Here is a 12377-nt window from a genome sequence, read left to right as displayed (position 1 = left end):
GCAAACATCCTCCCCCAGTCGTTGTGCTATCTTTGCATTCAGTCGATGGTTTCCTTCACTGGGCAGAAGCGTCCGCATTTGACGTGGTCCCGTTGGTTTCTTGTTGACTTGGTTGCCCTGGCCCAGTCGGACTTGCTTCTTCCAAACAGGCGGCTCAGACAGATGGCAAAGAGCACTCTGCCTAGGTCTTCTGCTACAAGGTTCACGGTTTCAAGTCTGCCATTCAAGGCTTTGATCCATTTCAGGTGGTGTGTGTGCCAGGTGTAACATCATGGTGTACTCTCGTTGTGTTCCATGTGGCTGTGCAGGCTTCCCAGCACCGTTTATGGTAGAGACTCTCCCTTCTCCGCTGTCTCCTCTTTGTCTCCCTGGTCGAAAATGGGCTGTCCATGTACGTTTGAGTGGGGCTCTGGGTTCTCGATTCTGTTGCATGGGTCTGTGTGCCTGTTTTGGGGCCCAGACTGTGCCGTCTCGGTACCTAGTGCTTCGTCCTATATGTTGAAATCGGAAAGTGTGCCACGTCCTGCTTTTTTCGTTTTCCTGAGGATTCCTTTGCCTAGTCAGGGTGTCTTGTTGCTGGCTAGAAGCTTTAGCATTCCCTCTTCTGTCTCTGTGGGAAACATTGCTGCAACTTTGACTGGGATTGCATGGAATCCAGAGATTCCTTGCTCTGGTAGGCACGTTTCCAGTGTGTTGATGCTTCCACTCCTAGATCCTGGAATCTCCTTCTTTCTCCTTGTGTCTTCTTGAATTTCTTTCCCCCAACGTTGGTTAGTTTTCCATTGCCATGGCTTTCACCTGTTTTGCTAAGTTTCTTCATAGAGATCTCATCCTTCTCACTGGCATGCAGTTTCTCACTTTTTCTTTTCAGCTTCAGTTTCTCTATGCTTTGCAACTTGGAATCGGTTTTGTTCTGGCAGAAGTGCATCGCTGAGCTCACATCTGCTGGCAATGCTCCTGTATTTGCTGTGGAAGTCTGGCCCTGTCTAACGTCCCTTCCCATCTGCCTCTACACTACCTCGGACGCCTGCCCCAGAATGCCTGAAGCAGTGGTGAGCAGGCCCACCCGAGGGTCCACCCGGCCCACCACGGGCCACCGACCCAGAAGGTGCGGACCTCACCGCTGCGCCACCGGCCGGCCCCTTTCATGTTCCGTTGGCAACCTGCAGTTGAGGGCAATGGGACTTGAATATGCTACTTGAGCCCAACTCTGGCACTGTGTAGATGAGGCCAGGTTGTTTCTCGGGTCCATGGATTTGTCATAATCGTGTCTCTGCTGTCCCGGCAAGCTTCACGCACACACGGTTTCCTGGCCCGCTTGGAGCAGTCTCATAACTCACCCTTCCCACTTAGCCCAGCCTTGACCTTCGCTGCCGTCTTTTGGCTTGTGAATTTCTCTGCCTTTCAAACGTTCCAGCAGAGTCTGTCTAAAGACGGACATCATCTTTCATTGTGGATTATCCAGGTGTGATTTCTGTTCGCCTTCCATTTTCTGGGACCTTGGTCTCTTTTCCATAGGAGAATCGTCATGGTATTTCTCAGCTATCCCCCTTAGACATGCTTATCAGTCCGTTCCCCTTCATTCCAAGTGATTCATTTTGCATTTCTGGAATCACCGTATGTTCTCTAGGCCGAGGTGTGAGTGCTTTCGTGACTCTTGGTTGTTGTCTTTGAATTTGCACCGGTCACTTCAAGGAGTCTTTGCTGTCCTAGCCTGGGTCAAACTAAGCACTGGGAACACGTGGTCGTCTGGGTTGGTTTGACATCCTGAGGTCAGAAACTCCAAACTCGAGGTCGTCCTGGCATCCCCCTTTACAGACACAATGTTTCCAGGACAAATTAGACGAGTCTGATGAATCCCTCTCTCCAGGAAAGATATTTTTCTGTCTCCTTTCCGGATTTGGGAAGTTTCGAACTTCACCCCTGATCCTGGAACGTTCCCCCAGGTGCCGTCTAGATACGGGCTTACTTTATTTCTATAGGCTGTGCCATTTGTTTGCCTTACATCCTCAGCCCTGGCCTGTTTATTTTTCTTGAAACAGAATTGTAATGTTCTCATTTTCAGCCCACTTCCTTACATGTGGTGTCAAAACACATAATCCATAATCCTTCTACGGCAAGAGGTAGGGGGAGAGAATTTCGATGGAGGCAAACTGAGCACACTAGCCTGGGAGGGCAGCCTTCACGAAGGAACGAAGCCCTGTGGAAAAGGGTGCTTTTCAGCACCCTTGTAGAGCACTTCCAAACAAAGAGACATAGCCCAAGCGTGACAGGGCTCCATTCCTTCAAGGCTCCCAAGACATCTCTTGGGACACATTAGCATGTACCCGGTGGGCCCCCGTGACGCCAGAGCTATGGAAAGTGAGACTGATCTGCAAAGAATGCCAGGGGCCTAGGAAAGGAGGCATCGAGTCTTCTCTTCAACGTCCTCAAGACCTCATTCTTGACTTTGGCTTATGCTTAAGGCAGAAGGACCACGTAGGTCTGATAAGGCCCAAGTCCGGCCTCTTGCTTCCAATCAAGTTGCAAGCTTGAATCAGCATGGCCTCCCCATAGACTTGAATAGATGACAACGTTCTCCTCTCGGGGCTTGTCCCTCTATTCTCGCTTCTTGCCAAGGATTCCTTTCTTACCCCTCGAATCAGCGTCTGTTTTATGTCTTCCAGTTTCTGTGTCCGCTTTCTGTTTCTCAAAGCTGTTTCTGGGTATCCCTCCCTTTAATAGCCTAGCCTAGGCCAATCCTCAGTCTGTAACCGTGCGGCCATCTTGGCGGACATGATCCTCGTGATGTCATAAACCACCTCAAAATTCGAAGTTGTCCTGACAACCTGCGTGCACACAGAGTTTCAGAGCCATCTCAGGCCAGGCTGACTCCTCACCCTTCCCTGGTAGGATAGTTTTCCTTTTTCTCGATTTCTTGTCGGTTTCTGTCTTGCCCCTCGAACTTTGGAAGGCCTGCTACATTCTCTCTAGACACTGGTTTCTGTCCTGTAAGATTATCCTGGGTTTCACCTCTTACATTTTATGTAGATGGCCAAGTGGGTGGACGTTCCCCAGAGAAAGTCCTGGACTCCCTCCCAGGTTGAAGTTGCCCGGGCCATCCTCTGATGCGCAATGATCGTGTCATCTCCTAGCACTCTGCCGATTCCACCTTGGCAGGTCCCATGTTTTCCTTCCTTCTTCCTCTGGGGAAGTGTACCAGAGGCGTTCATGGATTGTAAAAGCCTCACGGTTCTTTTTCTGGTGCGTATTGATAAGGTGACCTCACCATTGCTACTTAGTTTATGATCCCTGTCCGCACCGTACCATGAAATCTGTATTTCCTAACACTGCTAATGTGATCTGCACCCGTGATGTGAAACAGTGAGGCCTGGGCCGGCCAAGCAGAACGTGGGCACTTACCCGCTCCGCCACAGGGCCGGCCCTGAATTGGACTTTTGGACCAACCTTTTGCCTGAGCTTGGGAACACGTGGGCCTGTTTGGATTATTCGTGAAGGTGATTAGTAGTAACATCCTGGACGGTAACCTTTTCTGTGGGTGCATGGGTTTAGCAGGCAGCATGTTCTGTGGGTAGTATTCCTCTTCATCTATTTGGAATGGTCTACCTTTCTGTAGCATCAGTACGCATTTTGAGGTGATTTTCCAGCCTTGGAAGTTCACCTTCTCTCATCTCTTTCAGCCCCAAAGCTTTATGCCGTCATTCTGGACCCCATTTTGGATTTTTTTTGCTTTTAGGTGAATTTATTGCCACAACCCTGCACTAGAACATCCTATATCTTTCCGATTTGCATCCTCATCGATGTAGACTTCCGTGTAGCTGACATCATCTTCCCCTGCGTAAGCCTAATAGCAGGCCCTGACCACACACTTGTGCCTCATCATCTGTTTCACCCTCTCACACCTCCCCGCTTTGTCTCTGGGAACCCCCAATCAAATGTCCCGTGCCACCTGTTCCTGACCGCTTGTTTTTGCTTCTCCTCTTAAGTGAGGTCCTACGGTACTTGCCTTGCTCCCTGGGGCTTGTTTCACTTCCCTAAAACCCTCACAGCCATTCTGGTGCTCACAAATGGCTGGATTGCATCCTTGGTTCCGGCTGACTGGTATGCCATTGCGTGGCTACAGCCCATCTTCCTTCTGCACTCGTCCCTTGCTGGGCTCCAGGGAGGCTTCCAAGTCTTGGGTCGTGGGAGCGACGCTGTGGTGAACTCAGCGGTGCACATGTCTTTATGCAGGAGTGTTTCCGAGTTCTTTGGATCAACACGCCGCAGAGGAATAGCTGGATCATATGGGACATGGATTCTTCAAGTTCTGAGGCAGTTCCACACCGCTTGGCGTAGTGGCTGCACCGGTCTGCACTCCCACCAACGGTGCAGGAGGCTTCCCTTTTCTCCACCTCCTCTCTGACACTTGTGGCTTCCTGTCTGCTTCCTTATAGCCATTCTGACCACAGTGAGCTGCTGTGCCCTTGCAGTTTGCATTTGCATTGGCCTGAGACTTAATGACGGTGAGCAAGTGTTCATGCACCCGTTGGCCCTCTTTCGATCTTCTTGGCAGAAATCTCTGTTTCCATCTTCTGCCCAGGTTTTCATTGGCTTGTTGTTGTTTTTTTTTTCCTGTGGGGACGTGCGAGTTGATTGCATCCTTGGGCTTTTCACCCCTTGTCCGATGTGTGGTTTGCAAACATCCTCCCCCAGTCGTTGTGCTATCTTTGCATTCAGTCGATGGTTTCCTTCACTGGGCAGAAGCGTCCGCATTTGACGTGGTCCCGTTGGTTTCTTGTTGACTTGGTTGCCCTGGCCCAGTCGGACTTGCTTCTTCCAAACAGGCGGCTCAGACAGATGGCAAAGAGCACTCTGCCTAGGTCTTCTGCTACAAGGTTCACGGTTTCAAGTCTGCCATTCAAGGCTTTGATCCATTTCAGGTGGTGTGTGTGCCAGGTGTAACATCATGGTGTACTCTCGTTGTGTTCCATGTGGCTGTGCAGGCTTCCCAGCACCGTTTATGGTAGAGACTCTCCCTTCTCCGCTGTCTCCTCTTTGTCTCCCTGGTCGAAAATGGGCTGTCCATGTACGTTTGAGTGGGGCTCTGGGTTCTCGATTCTGTTGCATGGGTCTGTGTGCCTGTTTTGGGGCCCAGACTGTGCCGTCTCGGTACCTAGTGCTTCGTCCTATATGTTGAAATCGGAAAGTGTGCCACGTCCTGCTTTTTTCGTTTTCCTGAGGATTCCTTTGCCTAGTCAGGGTGTCTTGTTGCTGGCTAGAAGCTTTAGGATTCCCTCTTCTGTCTCTGTGGGAAACATTGCTGCAACTTTGACTGGGATTGCATGGAATCCAGAGTTTCCTTGCTCTGGTAGGGACGTTTCCAGTGTGTTGATGCTTCCACTCCTAGATCCTGGAATCTCCTTCTTTCTCCTTGTGTCTTCTTGAATTTCTTTCCCCCAACGTTGGTTAGTTTTCCATTGCCATGGCTTTCACCTGTTTTGCTAAGTTTCTTCATAGAGATCTCATCCTTCTCACTGGCATGCAGTTTCTCACTTTTTCTTTTCAGCTTCAGTTTCTCTATGCTTTGCAACTTGGAATCGGTTTTGTTCTGGCAGAAGTGCATCGCTGAGCTCACATCTGCTGGCAATGCTCCTGTATTTGCTGTGGAAGTCTGGCCCTGTCTAACGTCCCTTCCCATCTGCCTCTACACTACCTCGGACGCCTGCCCCAGAATGCCTGAAGCAGTGGTGAGCAGGCCCACCCGAGGGTCCACCCGGCCCACCACGGGCCACCGACCCAGAAGGTGCGGACCTCACCGCTGCGCCACCGGCCGGCCCCTTTCATGTTCCGTTGGCAACCTGCAGTTGAGGGCAATGGGACTTGAATATGCTACTTGAGCCCAACTCTGGCACTGTGTAGATGAGGCCAGATTGTTTCTCGGGTCCATGGATTTGTCATAATCGTGTCTCTGCTGTCCCGGCAAGCTTCACGCACACACGGTTTCCTGGCCCGCTTGGAGCAGTGTCATAACTCACCCTTCCCACTTAGCCCAGCCTTGACCTTCGCTGCCGTCTTTTGGCTTGTGAATTTCTCTGCCTTTCAAACGTTCCAGCAGAGTCTGTCTAAAGACGGACATCATCTTTCATTGTGGATTATCCAGGTGTGATTTCTGTTCGCCTTCCATTTTCTGGGACCTTTGTCTCTTTTCCATAGGAGAATCGTCATGGTATTTCTCAGCTATCCCCCTTAGACATGCTTATCAGTCCGTTCCCCTTCATTCCAAGTGATTCATTTTGCATTTCTGGAATCACCGTATGTTCTCTAGGCCGAGGTGTGAGTGCTTTCGTGACTCTTGGTTGTTGTCTTTGAATTTGCACCGGTCACTTGAAGGAGTCTTTGCTGTCCTAGCCTGGGTCAAACTAAGCACTGGGAACACGTGGTCGTCTGGGTTGGTTTGACATCCTGAGGTCAGAAACTCCAAACTCGAGGTCGTCCTGGCATCCCCCTTTACACACACAATGTTTCCAGGACAAATTAGACGAGTCTGATGAATCCCTCTCTCCAGGAAAGATATTTTTCTGTCTCCTTTCCGGATTTGGGAAGTTTCGAACTTCACCCCTGATCCTGGAACGTTCCCCCAGGTGCCGTCTAGATACGGGCTTACTTTATTTCTATAGGCTGTGCCATTTGTTTGCCTTACATCCTCAGCCCTGGCCTGTTTATTTTTCTTGAAACAGAATTGTAATGTTCTCATTTTCAGCCCACTTCCTTACATGTGGTGTCAAAACACATAATCCATAATCCTTCTACGGCAAGAGGTAGGGGGAGAGAATTTCGATGGAGGCAAACTGAGCACACTAGCCTGGGAGGGCAGCCTTCACGAAGGAACGAAGCCCTGTGGAAAAGGGTGCTTTTCAGCACCCTTGTAGAGCACTTCCAAACAAAGAGACATAGCCCAAGCGTGACAGGGCTCCATTCCTTCAAGGCTCCCAAGACATCTCTTGGGACACATTAGCATGTACCCGGTGGGCCCCCGTGACGCCAGAGCTATGGAAAGTGAGACTGATCTGCAAAGAATGCCAGGGGCCTAGGAAAGGAGGCATCGAGTCTTCTCTTCAACGTCCTCAAGACCTCATTCTTGACTTTGGCTTATGCTTAAGGCAGAAGGACCACGTAGGTCTGATAAGGCCCAAGTCCGGCCTCTTGCTTCCAATCAAGTTGCAAGCTTGAATCAGCATGGCCTCCCCATAGACTTGAATAGATGACAACGTTCTCCTCTCGGGGCTTGTCCCTCTATTCTCGCTTCTTGCCAAGGATTCCTTTCTTACCCCTCGAATCAGCGTCTGTTTTATGTCTTCCAGTTTCTGTGTCCGCTTTCTGTTTCTCAAAGCTGTTTCTGGGTATCCCTCCCTTTAATAGCCTAGCCTAGGCCAATCCTCAGTCTGTAACCGTGCGGCCATCTTGGCGGACATGATCCTCGTGATGTCATAAACCACCTCAAAATTCGAAGTTGTCCTGACAACCTGCGTGCACACAGAGTTTCAGAGCCATCTCAGGCCAGGCTGACTCCTCACCCTTCCCTGGTAGGATAGTTTTCCTTTTTCTCGATTTCTTGTCGGTTTCTGTCTTGCCCCTCGAACTTTGGAAGGCCTGCTACATTCTCTCTAGACACTGGTTTCTGTCCTGTAAGATTATCCTGGGTTTCACCTCTTACATTTTATGTAGATGGCCAAGTGGGTGGACGTTCCCCAGAGAAAGTCCTGGACTCCCTCCCAGGTTGAAGTTGCCCGGGCCATCCTCTGATGCGCAATGATCGTGTCATCTCCTAGCACTCTGCCGATTCCACCTTGGCAGGTCCCATGTTTTCCTTCCATCTTCCTCTGGGGAAGTGTACCAGAGGCGTTCATGGATTGTAAAAGCCTCACGGTTCTTTTTCTGGTGCGTATTGATAAGGTGACCTCACCATTGCTACTTAGTTTATGATCCCTGTCCGCACCGTACCATGAAATCTGTATTTCCTAACACTGCTAATGTGATCTGCACCCGTGATGTGAAACAGTGAGGCCTGGGCCGGCCAAGCAGAACGTGGGCACTTACCCGCTCCGCCACAGGGCCGGCCCTGAATTGGACTTTTGGACCAACCTTTTGCCTGAGCTTGGGAACACGTGGGCCTGTTTGGATTATTCGTGAAGGTGATTAGTAGTAACATCCTGGACGGTAACCTTTTCCGTGGGTGCATGGGTTTAGCAGGCAGCATGTTCTGTGGGTAGTATTCCTCTTCATCTATTTGGAATGGTCTACCTTTCTGTGGCATCAGTACGCATTTTGAGGTGATTTTCCAGCCTTGGAAGTTCACCTTCTCTCATCTCTTTCAGCCCCAAAGCTTTATGCCGTCATTCTGGACCCCATTTTGGATTTTTTTTGCTTTTAGGTGAATTTATTGCCACAACCCTGCACTAGAACATCCTATATCTTTCCGATTTGCATCCTCATCGATGTAGACTTCCGTGTAGCTGACATCATCTTCCCCTGCGTAAGCCTAATAGCAGGCCCTGACCACACACTTGTGCCTCATCATCTGTTTCACCCTCTCACACCTCCCCGCTTTGTCTCTGGGAACCCCCAATCAAATGTCCCGTGCCACCTGTTCCTGACCGCTTGTTTTTGCTTCTCCTCTTAAGTGAGGTCCTACGGTACTTGCCTTGCTCCCTGGGGCTTGTTTCACTTCCCTAAAACCCTCACAGCCATTCTGGTGCTCACAAATGGCTGGATTGCATCCTTGGTTCCGGCTGACTGGTATGCCATTGCGTGGCTACAGCCCATCTTCCTTCTGCACTCGTCCCTTGCTGGGCTCCAGGGAGGCTTCCAAGTCTTGGGTCGTGGGAGCGACGCTGTGGTGAACTCAGCGGTGCACATGTCTTTATGCAGGAGTGTTTCCGAGTTCTTTGGATCAACACGCCGCAGAGGAATAGCTGGATCATATGGGACATGGATTCTTCAAGTTCTGAGGCAGTTCCACACCGCTTGGCGTAGTGGCTGCACCGGTCTGCACTCCCACCAACGGTGCAGGAGGCTTCCCTTTTCTCCACCTCCTCTCTGACACTTGTGGCTTCCTGTCTGCTTCCTTATAGCCATTCTGACCACAGTGAGCTGCTGTGCCCTTGCAGTTTGCATTTGCATTGGCCTGAGACTTAATGACGGTGAGCAAGTGTTCATGCACCCGTTGGCCCTCTTTCGATCTTCTTGGCAGAAATCTCTGTTTCCATCTTCTGCCCAGGTTTTCATTGGCTTGTTGTTGTTTTTTTTTTTCCTGTGGGGACGTGCGAGTTGATTGCATCCTTGGGCTTTTCACCCCTTGTCCGATGTGTGGTTTGCAAACATCCTCCCCCAGTCGTTGTGCTATCTTTGCATTCAGTCGATGGTTTCCTTCACTGGGCAGAAGCGTCCGCATTTGACGTGGTCCCGTTGGTTTCTTGTTGACTTGGTTGCCCTGGCCCAGTCGGACTTGCTTCTTCCAAACAGGCGGCTCAGACAGATGGCAAAGAGCACTCTGCCTAGGTCTTCTGCTACAAGGTTCACGGTTTCAAGTCTGCCATTCAAGGCTTTGATCCATTTCAGGTGGTGTGTGTGCCAGGTGTAACATCATGGTGTACTCTCGTTGTGTTCCATGTGGCTGTGCAGGCTTCCCAGCACCGTTTATGGTAGAGACTCTCCCTTCTCCGCTGTCTCCTCTTTGTCTCCCTGGTCGAAAATGGGCTGTCCATGTACGTTTGAGTGGGGCTCTGGGTTCTCGATTCTGTTGCATGGGTCTGTGTGCCTGTTTTGGGGCCCAGACTGTGCCGTCTCGGTACCTAGTGCTTCGTCCTATATGTTGAAATCAGAAAGTGTGCCACGTCCTGCTTTTTTCGTTTTCCTGAGGATTCCTTTGCCTAGTCAGGGTGTCTTGTTGCTGGCTAGAAGCTTTAGGATTCCCTCTTCTGTCTCTGTGGGAAACATTGCTGCAACTTTGACTGGGATTGCATGGAATCCAGAGTTTCCTTGCTCTGGTAGGGACGTTTCCAGTGTGTTGATGCTTCCACTCCTAGATCCTGGAATCTCCTTCTTTCTCCTTGTGTCTTCTTGAATTTCTTTCCCCCAACGTTGGTTAGTTTTCCATTGCCATGGCTTTCACCTGTTTTGCTAAGTTTCTTCATAGAGATCTCATCCTTCTCACTGGCATGCAGTTTCTCACTTTTTCTTTTCAGCTTCAGTTTCTCTATGCTTTGCAACTTGGAATCGGTTTTGTTCTGGCAGAAGTGCATCGCTGAGCTCACATCTGCTGGCAATGCTCCTGTATTTGCTGTGGAAGTCTGGCCCTGTCTAACGTCCCTTCCCATCTGCCTCTACACTACCTCGGACGCCTGCCCCAGAATGCCTGAAGCAGTGGTGAGCAGGCCCACCCGAGGGTCCACCCGGCCCACCACGGGCCACCGACCCAGAAGGTGCGGACCTCACCGCTGCGCCACCGGCCGGCCCCTTTCATGTTCCGTTGGCAACCTGCAGTTGAGGGCAATGGGACTTGAATATGCTACTTGAGCCCAACTCTGGCACTGTGTAGATGAGGCCAGGTTGTTTCTCGGGTCCATGGATTTGTCATAATCGTGTCTCTGCTGTCCCGGCAAGCTTCACGCACACACGGTTTCCTGGCCCGCTTGGAGCAGTCTCATAACTCACCCTTCCCACTTAGCCCAGCCTTGACCTTCGCTGCCGTCTTTTGGCTTGTGAATTTCTCTGCCTTTCAAACGTTCCAGCAGAGTCTGTCTAAAGACGGACATCATCTTTCATTGTGGATTATCCAGGTGTGATTTCTGTTCGCCTTCCATTTTCTGGGACCTTTGTCTCTTTTCCATAGGAGAATCGTCATGGTATTTCTCAGCTATCCCCCTTAGACATGCTTATCAGTCCGTTCCCCTTCATTCCAAGTGATTCATTTTGCATTTCTGGAATCACCGTATGTTCTCTAGGCCGAGGTGTGAGTGCTTTCGTGACTCTTGGTTGTTGTCTTTGAATTTGCACCGGTCACTTCAAGGAGTCTTTGCTGTCCTAGCCTGGGTCAAACTAAGCACTGGGAACACGTGGTCGTCTGGGTTGGTTTGACATCCTGAGGTCAGAAACTCCAAACTCGAGGTCGTCCTGGCATCCCCCTTTACAGACACAATGTTTCCAGGACAAATTAGACGAGTCTGATGAATCCCTCTCTCCAGGAAAGATATTTTTCTGTCTCCTTTCCGGATTTGGGAAGTTTCGAACTTCACCCCTGATCCTGGAACGTTCCCCCAGGTGCCGTCTAGATACGGGCTTACTTTATTTCTATAGGCTGTGCCATTTGTTTGCCTTACATCCTCAGCCCTGGCCTGTTTATTTTTCTTGAAACAGAATTGTAATGTTCTCATTTTCAGCCCACTTCCTTACATGTGGTGTCAAAACACATAATCCATAATCCTTCTACGGCAAGAGGTAGGGGGAGAGAATTTCGATGGAGGCAAACTGAGCACACTAGCCTGGGAGGGCAGCCTTCACGAAGGAACGAAGCCCTGTGGAAAAGGGTGCTTTTCAGCACCCTTGTAGAGCACTTCCAAACAAAGAGACATAGCCCAAGCGTGACAGGGCTCCATTCCTTCAAGGCTCCCAAGACATCTCTTGGGACACATTAGCATGTACCCGGTGGGCCCCCGTGACGCCAGAGCTATGGAAAGTGAGACTGATCTGCAAAGAATGCCAGGGGCCTAGGAAAGGAGGCATCGAGTCTTCTCTTCAACGTCCTCAAGACCTCATTCTTGACTTTGGCTTATGCTTAAGGCAGAAGGACCACGTAGGTCTGATAAGGCCCAAGTCCGGCCTCTTGCTTCCAATCAAGTTGCAAGCTTGAATCAGCATGGCCTCCCCATAGACTTGAATAGATGACAACGTTCTCCTCTCGGGGCTTGTCCCTCTATTCTCGCTTCTTGCCAAGGATTCCTTTCTTACGCCTCGAATCAGCGTCTGTTTTATGTCTTCCAGTTTCTGTGTCCGCTTTCTGTTTCTCAAAGCTGTTTCTGGGTATCCCTCCCTTTAATAGCCTAGCCTAGGCCAATCCTCAGTCTGTAACCGTGCGGCCATCTTGGCGGACATGATCCTCGTGATGTCATAAACCACCTCAAAATTCGAAGTTGTCCTGACAACCTGCGTGCACACAGAGTTTCAGAGCCATCTCAGGCCAGGCTGACTCCTCACCCTTTCCTGGTAGGATAGTTTTCCTTTTTCTCGATTTCTTGTCGGTTTCTGTCTTGCCCCTCGATCTTTGGAAGGCCTGCTACATTCTCTCTAGACACTGGTTTCTGTCCTGTAAGATTATCCTGGGTTTCACCTCTTACATT

Source organism: Equus asinus, chromosome 1, assembly GCF_041296235.1.
Source record: "Equus asinus isolate D_3611 breed Donkey chromosome 1, EquAss-T2T_v2, whole genome shotgun sequence".
NCBI lineage: Eukaryota > Metazoa > Chordata > Mammalia > Perissodactyla > Equidae > Equus > Equus asinus.
Note: the sequence above shows the minus strand (reverse complement) of the source record.